Raw genomic sequence first — 13690 nt, 5'->3', positions numbered from 1 at the left:
AAATCTTCCTCCAACCACAGAGTAAGAAGATTATAGAGAAACTGTCAACTGGAGTGACATAAAGGCTGACTTCTGGATCTCTTGGTATAAATACTGCTTTTCCGTAACTCTTACCCTCATTCATTACCTGCCTGAAGAGGGACACTGTTATTCTCTGTAAACCATAGCATTAACTTTCTACATTTTGGCATTGTTAACGGATCTTTATATTATATATAATATATTATATATATTTATATATATATAATATATATATATATTATATATATAATCTTATATAATATTTATATAATATATATATTATATATAATATATATCATAATATATACTTGTATATAGATATACACACCTACACGCACAAACAAAACTTGCCCTTTCAAATCCAAAGGAATTTTTAACGAGGATCGCGCAAACACTCGCAATAAATGCAACACGATCATTTGTAAGCCGGCATTGCCCACATAAATCACACGAGTTTGGAACAGGTGGCACAATGCTTCCGGTGGCGTTCCACCTGACGCGAAATATACCGACGGAACCAACTGGGAGATCCTCGCAACCATAAATATACCCCTTTCTTAATTATTAAGGAAAGTAATTGTCCTCTGTGGTCCTTTTTGGGGGAAAACATTACTATTTTTTGGCATCGTGTAGGTTATTTATACAATATTAATAAATTTGGTTTATGGTTAATTAGATCCGTTTTAAGCCACTTCCAAATTTACAAAGGTAACCGTTCGTAGATGGCAAATATCCGCCATGGCACGGTTTTGGTCTCTTCCATATTCAGAAAAAATAACGTTCGAAGTTAGAAAATATCCGTTAAGGCAGACTAATTCGTGAGAGCGCTACCATCTACACCCAAGGGCAAAAGGTCTCCCTTATGTGGACCAGATCGCAACCAAATTCTGAACAAATGTTGTCAATAACGAGACCCTACTTTGCCACAATTATCGTAAACATCCAGACAAATTCAGCGTAATCCTACAAACGCAAACACATACAAACAAACGCACAAACCGGACCTAAAACATACCATAATCAAAATAGTAAAAGGAGTACACACGTACTGTGGATCTTCTTCCATTCACCAAGACAAGGGAAAGAAATCATCACCACTTCATTCATGGAGGTCGTCGAATCTCCCCACCTCCCACAACTGCGACAAATACGACATATGACACCGACGACCCAACGACAATCCTTCGAAAAGACTGCTTGCATGGTCCTGAATTCGAGGCGATCTGAGAGAGAGAGAGAGAGAGAGAGAGAGAGAGAGAGAGAGAGAGAGAGAGAGAGCAAACAGACTCTTTTATGGGTTGACACACACATAATTTACTCGACCTACCAGCGATATTAACTTGCTTTCAGGGCGCAGAGAGAGAGAGAGAGAGAGAGAGAGAGAGAGAGAGAGAGAGAGAGAGGCGCTTAATAATCACGCACACACACGGCTTCATATTACGATCATATATATACAAATACCAAACTATGAAAGTTGGGAATGAATTACCAAAAGGGGGAGGCCTTTAGGGGGATTAGGAGATACCCAGGGGGAAGGGGGCACAAGAGGCACCACTAGCAGGACGTCGTACCACGGCCGCACTCTTATTGATCATCAGAGCTCCAGGGGCGTAGGACGGTGGGCGGGGAAAGGGTGGTAGGGGAAGGGCGTTGGAGCAGGACAGTGCCAGAAGGGAGGGGCTGAGGGGGGTGATTGGTACATTATCCCGAAATTTTCTGCCAATATCCTTCGACTTAACATTCCAGCAGAAAGACACGGAGAGAGAGAGAGAGAGAGAGAGAGAGAGAGAGAGAGAGAGAGAGAGAGAGAGAGGAAACTTGACAGAATTCCAGGTCGCGATCCAAAGGTGCATCGCCGGAAACGGGGAGGGGGGGAGAGAGAAAGCAGCGGAGAATGCTTCAGAGCGCATGCGCGGCCCTCATTCACAAATCAGAGTGGTGATGGGGGAGGGAGGAGGGAGAAGAGAGGTCCTCCCATCCCGTCCCTCTCGTCATCATCACTACCATCCGAGAGAGAGAGAGAGAGAGAGAGAGAGAGAGAGAGAAGAGAGAGTGAGTTTGCTTGTAAAACATACTTCTTCAATTCATGGCATTTACTTCTACCACTCTTCTATAAATGTCTCCTACCTCTACCACCTTTTTCTAATCACTTACGCTTACCTTCCCATCCTTTTTAAGAAGTATTTGTGTTTTTACCACGGTCAACCCATTCTAAGCACTCTTGTTTACTTCTCCTACCCCTTTCTAATTGATGATATCTACCTCTACCACCCCTCTCAAAGCACTTGTGTCTACCTCTCCCACCCCTTTCTAAGCACATCTGCTTAACTTCTCCCCCCTTTGATAAGCAATTACCTCTCCCACCCCTTTTGCTAAGCAACAATCGGCTTAACTCTCTGATAAGCAATTACCTCTCCCACCCCTTTCTAAGCACTTGTGACTACCTCTCCCACCCCTTTCTCAGTACTTTTATTTACCTCTCCCACCCCTTTCTAGGCACTTATGTTTACCTCAACCGGCCATTTCTAAGCACTTCTGTTTACTTCTCCTACCCCTTTCTCAGCACTTCTGTTTACTTCTACCGCCCACTTCTAAACACTCCTGTTTACCTCCACCACCTCTTTCCCAGCAATTCATTTTACCTCTGCCACCCCTTACTAAGCACCTATGGCCACGCAAGGTCATGAATTTGTCCAATAATCATGCTCATTTCACTGGCCTCTTTGCCATTATACTAAGACTCATTTCTCTGACGTCTCGAGTCGCTATCAGTCCCCTCATATGCGGAAACGGAAACCCGGTTCCATTTCGTTCCAAAAAAGAATTTTGTATAATTCCCAATATTATTATTATTACTCAGAAGATAAACATTAATCATATGGAAGAAGCCCAAACACTAAAAACATGGAACAATGTACTATTATTATTATCATTATTATTATTATTATTATTATCCAGTAGATGATCCTACTCATATGGAACAAGCTCGCATGGGAAAACACTAAAAACAAGGAAACATGATATTATTATTCAGAAAATGAACCCTATTAACACGGAACATGCCTGTCAAAGGGGACAACCACCAAAAAAAAAAAAAAAAAAAAAAAAAAAAAAAAAAAAAAAAAAAAAAAAAACATTTAAACCAATTCCAAACCAATTCTCGAAGACATTAGTCACACGTTTAATCAATATTCAAGCTCTGTTCCAGTGATCTTCCAGGTACCTAAATTCCTGGATGCGGGTCCCGGGTAAACACGTTGCTTTGTGTTTGTAAACAAGGGCTCCGTTTGCCGACCAGACTCCCTCCTCCCTCCCCCCCAACATTCAGATTGGTTTCATCACTGCTGACAAATCTTTCCTTTTTGTTAGTTTACATTTTATAAGGAAACAGCGTAAAATGTTATTATTAAAAATCTGGAGTGTTTAGTGAATTACATAAATAATTCAAATTCAATTAAATCAAATTACATGGATTGACTTGAGTAGTAGTAAAACGATGCGACATATTTCGACAATGAGACATGATGTTCACAGGAGAAAGCCCTCGCTCAAACAATGTACTTCAAGAAATGAACACAAAAAGGCACTTTCTCCTACAGAAAAATACTTTCATTAAGAAATAAACACTGAGACCATCACCGTGCCAGGAATAGCCTGCAAACAACGGACGCACACATAATGCTAACAAAAACGAGGACCGAATTGCGCAACGTACTCCTCCCGACCTTCAAGAAGAGAGACAACACTTCCATCCTTCCTTCACTAACCCCCCCCCCCCCCCCCCCCCGCCCTCCACCGCAAAACCCCCGTCCTAGCATTATGTAGCAGGGGGCCATAATATGCGTGGTATCTGACTCCCAATTTCCCGACAGAGTTCGGAAGGGGGGGGGGGGGAGGTTCTAGATCCCCAAGCAGTGGGGGGAGGGGGGTTAATAAACCAAGTGGAAACTGGAAGGGGCACAAAGGATGCTGTGCTGATGCAGCTGGATCCAGGAACCCTCGTCCAAATATCCCCTTTCTCCGAGATTCTGCTGCTCTTCCCCTCCTTGTATTTCAATAATCTAGTTACATTTTTGTCTATTCACTCATTAATTTGCTTGTTTGTATGGTGTTTTTACGTTGCATGGAACCAGTGGTTATTCAGCAAAGGGACCAACGGCTTTACGTGACTTCCGAACCACGTCGAGAGTGAACTTCTATCACCAGAAATACATATCTCCCACACCTCAGTGCAATGTCCGAGAATCGAACTCGCGGTCACAGAGATGGCACGCCTGTAACACCATACCGACCACACCACTGATAAATTAGTCTTTCCTTTTCTTCCTATTCTTGTAATTTGATCTCCTCTTTCTGTATTTTCCTATTACCTTTTCGTTGCTTCTTATAATGAACAATGTATTATTCTTTGGAGGCTTCACTTTCAAGTCAATGACCCCTGTGGTGGGCTCTTCCGTAACAATAAGCTTCATGTTCTCAATAATAATAATAATAATAATAATAATAATAATAATAATAATAATAATAAATTCTGAGAACACATGCATCAAGGGAGTTTTTCTTTCTTTCTCCCTAAGATTTCCATTCAGGCAAATCCATAACTGTTCCAAGATATGCAATGATGGGTCAGGTCGCCATTTGGATGGGTGACCATCTAGAAGAGTTAAGAAGTCGTCAGTATATTAGCACCTTGAAAAAAAAAAATTGTAAAACATATACTATATATGTATATATATTTCCAACATATATATATATATATATATATATATAATATATATATATATATATATATATATATATAATAATAATTATATTAATGGTCTTCAACATTGGAACACTTTCAATATGATTTCATAAGAAGCTTGAAACCTGTGAGGAAAAGAATCTACTCGGCACAGATGGGATTCGAACCCAAATTCGCACTTGTGAGCAGACGGAGATCTGCTGTAAATAAATTTCACCAAACCTTTGTTAACCTTTCCCTTACTCTAAGGAATTATTGATAAAATTGAAAAAGAAACAAAGAGATACTAACCGAATATTACCGTAAGAAGATTCCCCAAAACAACCACAAGAATGACATACCTGAAATGAGAAATAACATCCATTAGTACCAGATGAAGTTTAAAAAAAAGTCGTTTATCATCAGTTTGTTTATCTTTTTATTTTCCAACAAATGATCCATTCTTTCTGTACTTCCCATTCATTACCTTCTGTTACTACTCTCAACTGAACATCGTATTTTTTGAAGTTAGACCTTTGCAATAACTTTATTTTTAGAATTCTCGTTCTCTCTCTCTCTCTTTTTCTGTAGTGAGACTAGGAATGGGAAGGGGGGGGGGGGTGAGGGCGATGTTGGTAAGTGGGGAGGGGGGGGGGGGGGACTAACAAAGTCCATAGGACACACTAAAGTAGAGAGGTTAAGGACGGACCAAGGAGGGATGTCCTGTGATAGTTCGTGTAGGTATTTTATACGTTTTACTTGAAAACAGACAGACAGGCCCAAACACACACATGACAACTGAAGGTTCCATGATTGCGTTTTGAATTTTTTCTGTTATCGTGAGTATTGGTTTCAAAAGCACGTTCTCAGGAAATTAGGGGAACTTCAATGGAGCAGACTTGTACAGCTAATATTTAGACTTTTGTTACCCGAGATGGATCGTAGTCTTACTTTAGTAAATTGTAGTTTAAGCTGTATTTTACTATATATATATATATATGGATATATGGATATATATATATATATATATATATATATATATATATATATATATATATAGATATATATATATATGTGTGTGTGTGTGTGTGTGTGTGTGTGTGTGTGTGTGTGCGCGCGCGTGTGTAATGATGTATGTATGTATGTATGTATGTATGTATATATACATATACATTTATATACACAATATGTAAAGGAAAATACAATTTATAAATTAGCAAAGTAGAGCTACGATAAATCACGTTAGCCAAACGTAAAGATAAAGTATTCAATTATTTTTCCTGTGGAAATTCAATTCCTGGCAATTGTCTTTTAATCCCAATACTCACGATACCAAAATAATAAAAATAAATTTAAGTTGTCAGGCAACCATCTATTGAATAGGCATCTCCCCAACACATTGCTACAGTCTACGTGAACAATACGCCATGTTTCATTTAGCCACTCTTCCAGTTTTGTCCTAACACGATCATCACAGCTCTCTCTCTCTCTCTCTCTCTCTCTCTCTCTCTCTCTCTCTCTCTCTCTCTCTCTCCGTACGCACCCGAACACACGGATAAACAATATGATAAGGATATTCCAGTTATAACTGTAAGTCATTCTCATTTATTTTTAAACTATTTCTTATCTTTATCCTCTTCAAGCGCATAAACTGTAAACCTAATCAACACTCTCTCTCTCTCTCTCTCTCTCTCTCTCTCTCTCTCCTCCTCTCTCTCTCTCTCTCAGTATTCCTGACTCTTTAAACTCCTCTCCCCTTCAAAGGCTATTTGCAGTGCAGATGTTCTCTCTCTCTCTCTCTCTCTCTCTCTCTCTCTCTCTCTCTCTCTCTCTCTCGTGAAGGAGCCCGGGGCACCTAGTGATAACCGACCTTTAATGCTAAAATATGTATGAACATAATGAGTGACCTCTGACCTTTTGGGTAACGTCTCTCGATGTTCATTTCCAGGATTAACTGATTTCTGACAAGGAACGAGAAAAGCAGCAATTGCGGAGATCAAACTTGGTTTACGGCTATAACAACAACAACAACAACAACAACAACCAACAACAACAATAATAATAATAATAATAATAATAATAATAATAATAATAATAATAATAATAATAATACCCCCACGCTATAAATACCACCCAGTCGAATTGGAGGACTGTGATAGAGCAAAAAAAAAAAATTAATAATAATACCAGTCCTGAGGACTTTAAGAGCATAAAAAATAACATCAACAACAATAATAATAGCACATGAATATTGGTAATAATAGTTTAGCAACAATAATACTAATTGCAACTATTGTAATAGTTGAAGAAAAAAAATAGTAATAGATTAACAATAACAACAACATCCATAAGCATTAGATAAAAAACAACAGAGCAACACATTACTAACGTAAAATAAACAACATAATATAATTAGCATCATAACACACATAATATCAACAATGCAATATAATTAGCATACTATACTTAACAAAATAATACATTTGCCAACAAAAATATAATTACCAACATAATAAAAAAGTCTCGAAACTGCAATTACCTAAGACCAGCCCCTCATTTGTGAGTCTTAATCACTCTCATGACCATGAGAATTACTTACTAACGAAAATCTAGCCTTGTGGACAGGGAAGCGTCATTACCAGAGCGCTGTTTGCTGATCGCAATTACCAGAGAGAGAGAGAGAGAGAGAGAGAGAGAGAGAGAGAATCTCCAACACTGCTAAAAGTGTAACTGTTTCTGAAAGGAATAGTTGAGAGAGAGAGAGAGAGAGAGAGAGAGAGAGAGAGAGAGAGAGATAATCACCAACACAGCAAAAAGTGTAACTGTTTTTGAAAGGAATAGTTTACTGAGAGAGAGAGAGAGAGAGAGAATGAGACGAGAGAGAGTAAGCGAGAGAATGAGTACTGACAGAGTGTACGTTTTAGAAAGAGTAGAGAGAGAGAGAGAGAGAGAGAGAGAGAGAATCACCAACACAGCAAAAAGTGTAACTGTTTATCAAAGGAATAGTTTACTGAGAGGAGAGAGAGAGAGAGAGAGAGAGAGAGAGAGAGAGAGAGAGAGAGAGAGAGAGAGAGAATCACCAACACAGCAAAAAGTGTAACTGTTTATGAAAGGAATAGTTTACTGAGAGAGAGAGAGAGAGAGAGAGAGAGAGAGAGAGAGAGAGAGAGAGAGAGAGAGACCTTACCTTACCTTACAGACCTTACAGTTCGTTCGGGTTGCCCCAGGTCCCTCAGTGTGAGGCGCCTCTAATGTCTACCAGAGAGTTGCTAGTACATCTTCCGGTATATTTTGCATCTTCCAATCTTGGATGGTCTGGGATGCAGTTTAGATATTTGTCGCGCTTATTCTTAAACACATCTACGCTCACTCCTGATATATTCCTCAGATGAGCTGGCAACGCATTGAATAGACGCTGCATTATCGATGCTGGTGCGTAGTGGATTAATGTCCTGTGTGCTTTCCTTATTTTTCTGGTATAGTTTTGGGCACTATTAATCTACCTCTGCTTGCCTCTTTCTGATATTTTTTAGTTCCATGATATTTTCTGTATTCCTTCTATCTGTTTCCATGCCTGAATTATCATGTAGCGTTCTCTTCTCCTTTCTAGACTATATAATTTTAAGGATTGTAGTCTTTCCCAGTAGTCTAGGTCCTTAACTTCTATTCTAGCTGTAAAGGACCTTGTACACTCTCTATTTGGTGCAATTATCCTTTTGATAGTGTGGGTACCATATCATATTGCAATATTCAAGGGAGGCTACGAACATATGTTTTATAAAGCATAATCATGTGTTCAGCTTTTCTTGTTTTGAAGTGCCGTAACAACATTCCCATTTTTGCTTTACATTTTGCCAACAGAATGGCTATTTGATCATTGCATAACATGTTCCTATTCATCATCACACCAAGGTCTTTAACTGCTTCCTTATTTGTGATTGTCTCATTATTAGGTACCCTATATGCATATAGCTTTCCTTCTCTGTCTCCATAATTTATTGATTCAAATTTATCAGAGTTAAATACCATCCTATTTACCTCTGCCCAATCATATACTTTGTTAAGGTCTCTTTGTAGAGCGTTCCTATCTTTCATCACAAGTAATTTTTCTACTTTATTCTTGTGTCATCAAGCGAGGAGAGAGAGAGAGAGAGAGAGAGAGAGAGAGAGAGAGAGAGAGAGAGAGAGAGAGAGGAGAGAAATACTCACATCAGCAAAAAAAGTGTAACTGTTATTTGAAAGGAATAGTTTACTGAGAGAGAGAGAGAGAGAGAGAGAGAGAGGAGAGAGATAATCACCAACACAGCAAAAAGTGTAACTGTTTTGGAAAGGAATAGTTTACTGATGAGAGAGAGAGAGAGAGAGAGAGAGAGAGAGAGAGAGAGAGAGAGAGAGTCTCCAACACTGCAAAAAGTGTAACTGTTTCTGAAAGGAATAGTTGAGAGAGAGAGAGAGAGAGAGAGAGAGAGAGAGAGAGAGGAGAGAAGATAACACACAGCAAAAGTGTAACTGTTTTTGAAAGGAATAGTTTACTGAGAGAGAGAGAGAGAGAGAGAGAGAGAGAGAGAGAGAGAGAGAGAGAGAGAGAGAGCCGAAGAGAGTCTCCAAACACTGCAAAAAAAAAAGTGTAACTGTTTCTGAAAGGATGAGTTGAGAGAGAGAGAGAGAGAGAGAGAGAGATAATCACCAAGAGGAGAGAGATAATCACACAGCAAAAAGTGTAACTGTTTATGAAAGGAATAGTTTACTGAGAGAGAGAGAGAGATCTCCAACACTGCAAAAAAGTGCAACTATCTCTGAAAGGAATACCATACCTTACACCTTACTGCGCATTCGGGTTGCCCCAGGTCCCTCAGAGTGAGGCACCTTTAAGGTCTACCAGAAAACTGCTAATGCATCTTCCTGTATATTTTGCATCTTCCAATCTTGGATGGTCTGGGATGCAGTTTAGATATTTTATCGAGCTTATTCTTAGACACATCTACGCTCACTCCTGATATGTTCCTCAGATGAGTTGGTAACACATTAAATAGATACTGCATTGCCCATGCTGGTATAGTTTTGGGCACTATTAATCTAACTCTGCTTGCTCTTTCTGATATTTTTAGCTCCATGAAGTTTTCGGTAATTCCTTCTACTGTTTCCATGAATTATCATGTAGCGTTCTCTTCTCCTTTCAAGACTATATAATTCTAAAATTTGTAGTCTTTCCCAGTAGCCAAGGTCCTTAACTTCTATTCTAGCTGTAAAGGACCTTTGTATACTCTCTATTTGTGCAATATCCTTTTGGTAGTGTGGGTACCATATCATATTGCAATATTCAAGTGGACTACGAACATACGTTTTATAAAGCATAATCATGTGTTCAGCTTTTCTTGTTTTGAAATGTCGGAACAACATTCCCATTTTTGCTTTACATTTTGCCAATAGTATTGCTATTTGATCATTGCATAACAGATTCCTATTCAACATCACACCCGGATCTTTAACTGCTTCCTTATTTGTGACTCTCATTATTAGGTCCTCTATATGCATATAGCATTCCTTCTTTATCACCATAATCTATCGATTCAAATTTATCAGAGTTAAAACCATCCTATTAACCTCTGCCCATTCATATATTTTGTTTAGGTCTCTCTGTAGCGAGTTCCTATCTTGTCATAAGTAATTTCTCTACTTATTCTTGAGTCATCGGCGAAACTTCTCACTACCGATTCCTTAACATTACTGCCTATGTATGCAATCATAACAACAATCAGTAACGCAGCTAACACCGTATAACTTGTGGCACACCGGATATTGATCTTAGCTTCATTCGATTTCTCATCGTTTGCAATCACTATCAGTTTTCTGTTTTGCAGAACTTCTTTTATCGATCTTCCTACTTTGTCCACTATATTATGTTTTCTAATTTTCTTCATTAATATATTATGGTCTACCTTGTCAAAAGCTTTTGCAAAATCTAGGTACACCATATCTGTATCTTTTTCGTTTATCATATTTTTATATATGTTCTCATGGTGGCTTTGTGTACCTTTTCCGGGCACAAAACCATGTCCTATATTAAATTATTTTTCAATAAGTACTTCATTATATTTTTCTTTGTTACCCTTTCATAACATGTGATGTTAGTCTCACAGGCCTATCTACACCTCTTGCCCTGTGTGTGTGTGTGTGTGTGTGTGTGTGTATATATATATATATATATATATATATATATATTATATATATATATATAGAGAGAGAGAGAGAGAGAGAGAGAGAGAGAGAGAGAGAGAGAGAGAGAGATAGAGAGAGAGAGAGAGGTCTCCTACACTGCAAAAGGTGTAACCTTGCTTCTGAAAGGAAGAGAAGTTTAGAGTCAAGAGATGCTTTTCCATACACTTCAAAATACCTATTCATCGCCTCCCCAGCAACTTCATTCCTCCCCACTAAGCCAAGGCTCCTTCTGACCATTCACCTGACTACACCTCATTCGAAAACGCTATTCAACAGACGAAAGGAACCTATCAATACAGTAGGTACTCCGCCCTTGTAACCCGTGTCCCAGAAGCTTATGCGAATTTTTTGTGGGGCCGTATAGATACAGTAAAAAACGCCCCATAACTACAAATAAACACATTAAAATCTCGCTATAGAAATAGTTCTCTCTCTCTCTCTCTCTCTCTCTCTCTCTCTCTCTCTCTCTCTCTCTCTCTCTCGAGTAGTGGTGGCATTTTGCTTGGTGAGACGTACCCGCGCACAGTCTGATTAATCAACAGATATCACGCGTTTAACGGTGATAAGATTAGTGTGAAAATAGTAGGATAAAGCGTCTACTAAGTTAGTTTATCAAGTGAAATATTGTAAATCAGATCAAGATGGCAGTCAGTTCCAACTGTGGAAAAAAATGGCGAAATCTTGCATGTCTAGCAAATACGCAATATGATGAGGTAGCAGGAAGGGAGCTGGCATTCCTCATCTATGAGATCAATAAGAGCCCTAATCAAAAAGATACAAAAGCATTCATAGACATATTATTGATAATTAAAGAGGTTCCAAATAAAATCCAAGTGGTCAAGAGACTCATAAAGAAAATTTACACCAATCAACATATTCCGACAAAGAAAATGAATAAGGTGAACATTGTGAATATACTAATTGATGCAATAGGAAAAAGAATGCCAAAAGCATGCAAACTGTGTAAGGTGTGGTATAGCATAGTTAATCCACAAAACCTGATCAGAAAATGTTCTGCATGCAACATTCCAACACATCCTCAATGTGCTGAAGTAATGCAAAATATGAGTAAGGATACCAGGATATTTTGCTCAACATGTCTATCATGGATAGACAATGTTATTAAATCAAGACTTAATGTGTAAATAGTTGAGGATGAAGAAGAAGAGGAAGAGGAAGAAGAAAAAGAAGAAGAGGAAGAAGAAGAGGAAAATGGAAGAGAAGAAAACAAAACTGAAATGACAGAAAAAAATAAGGAAAACGAAGAACTAGACACGAGTATGGATGCTGAGATATTCATTGATACTACATATGAGGTAATCAAGCAGCATACATATCAAGAAATAAATTACGACATGACAACACAAAATAAAATCCTGAAGAGGCTCTACCCAGATCTGCACACTGATGGGAAAGAGGAAAAAATAGACAAGAAAGACAAAGTCTGCACCATTTTGAAAAGAGGGAATTGCAGATTTGGAGAAAGATGTTACTACAAACATCCCAAGGTATGTCAACTATGAAATCTATGGTAAATGTGCATACCTAGACGGCTATGAGGATGATTGCAGAGATCTACATCCAAAAATATGCAAAAACCTAAAAGAAGGAAAAGGATGTAAGTTAAAAAAAAAAAATGTAAATATATGCACCCTGTAGCCATGAATCAAACTCAATTAAATAATCAATTAAATAATAAAATCCAAAATGGGAAAGAAACAAATAAAGAGAGGATCAAAGAACATGAGGTGAAGAAAAAAGCAAGCCATCACCGCGATATGGAGTGTCAGCAAAAAATTTCCAAGCATCAGCTCCAAGATACTACAGCTCAAGAGATAAATACTGTATGTACGATGCTAGGGGATATTGCAGATACGGAGAAAATTGCACATTCAGACACAAAATGAATAATTATAATGAAGGAAGATCAAATATTTTGGAAAAGTTGAATTTTTAATGTCAGAATTTCTGGAAATGAAGAAAAGAACATACCAGAACAGGAAAGAGACATGGGAAAATCCTTATTATTACCCATATTAAATGAAGGAGATAACACGCAAACCATCATAGTGATGAATGCGCATGGTTTAATTACGAGTAACTCAAAAAGAAAAATAGAGTACTTAGAAGAACTAACCCAAATTAAAAAGAAAATAGATATAATGAAGATAAGTGAAACCTGGTATTCCCAAGAGACTGGTAATGACGATCAAATAAAAGGGTTCCAAACTTATAGATCAGATAGAAAAAATAGGAATCAAGGGGGAACCGCAATATATGGGAGAGACATAAAACAAGGAAAAATATATGAGAAATATAGTAACTCAGAATGTGAACTAAGAGTGGTAGAATTTGAATCTGAATGAATATAGTAATATATAGACCTGCTAATACTAAAGAGTTTGACACAATAATAGAAAAATTGGAAGACATATGTAGAAATCACAAGGACTGGACTATTCTCCTATCCGGAGACTTGAACTTTCCTTTCGTAGACTGGAAAGAACGAATAGGAGATTGTGGTTGTATTTATACATATAAAAAAAGAGAGTAACAGTAGTGCAGAAGATAAGAGGCAATTCGAAAAGCTATTAGATATGCTAAAAGAATACAACATTCAACAAATAAATCACCTGCCAACAAGAAAGGAAAATACTTTAGACCTAGTATTTGTGAACGAGGTGAATTATGTTAAAGAAATAATAGTTTATAATGCGAGTATTTCAG

General features: G+C 38.0%; 1 protein-coding gene across 6 annotated transcripts in view; it reads right to left on the bottom strand.

The window, feature by feature from the left end:
* Window positions 1–13690, bottom strand: part of LOC135225363 (cyclin-dependent kinase 17-like) — a 279842-nt gene that overhangs the window by 166956 nt on the left and 99196 nt on the right. The gene's annotated exons all lie outside the window — the stretch shown is intronic.

Source organism: Macrobrachium nipponense, chromosome 20 (genome assembly GCF_015104395.2).
Source record: "Macrobrachium nipponense isolate FS-2020 chromosome 20, ASM1510439v2, whole genome shotgun sequence".
Lineage (NCBI taxonomy): Eukaryota > Metazoa > Arthropoda > Malacostraca > Decapoda > Palaemonidae > Macrobrachium > Macrobrachium nipponense.
This window is presented reverse-complemented; position numbering and strand designations above follow the sequence as displayed.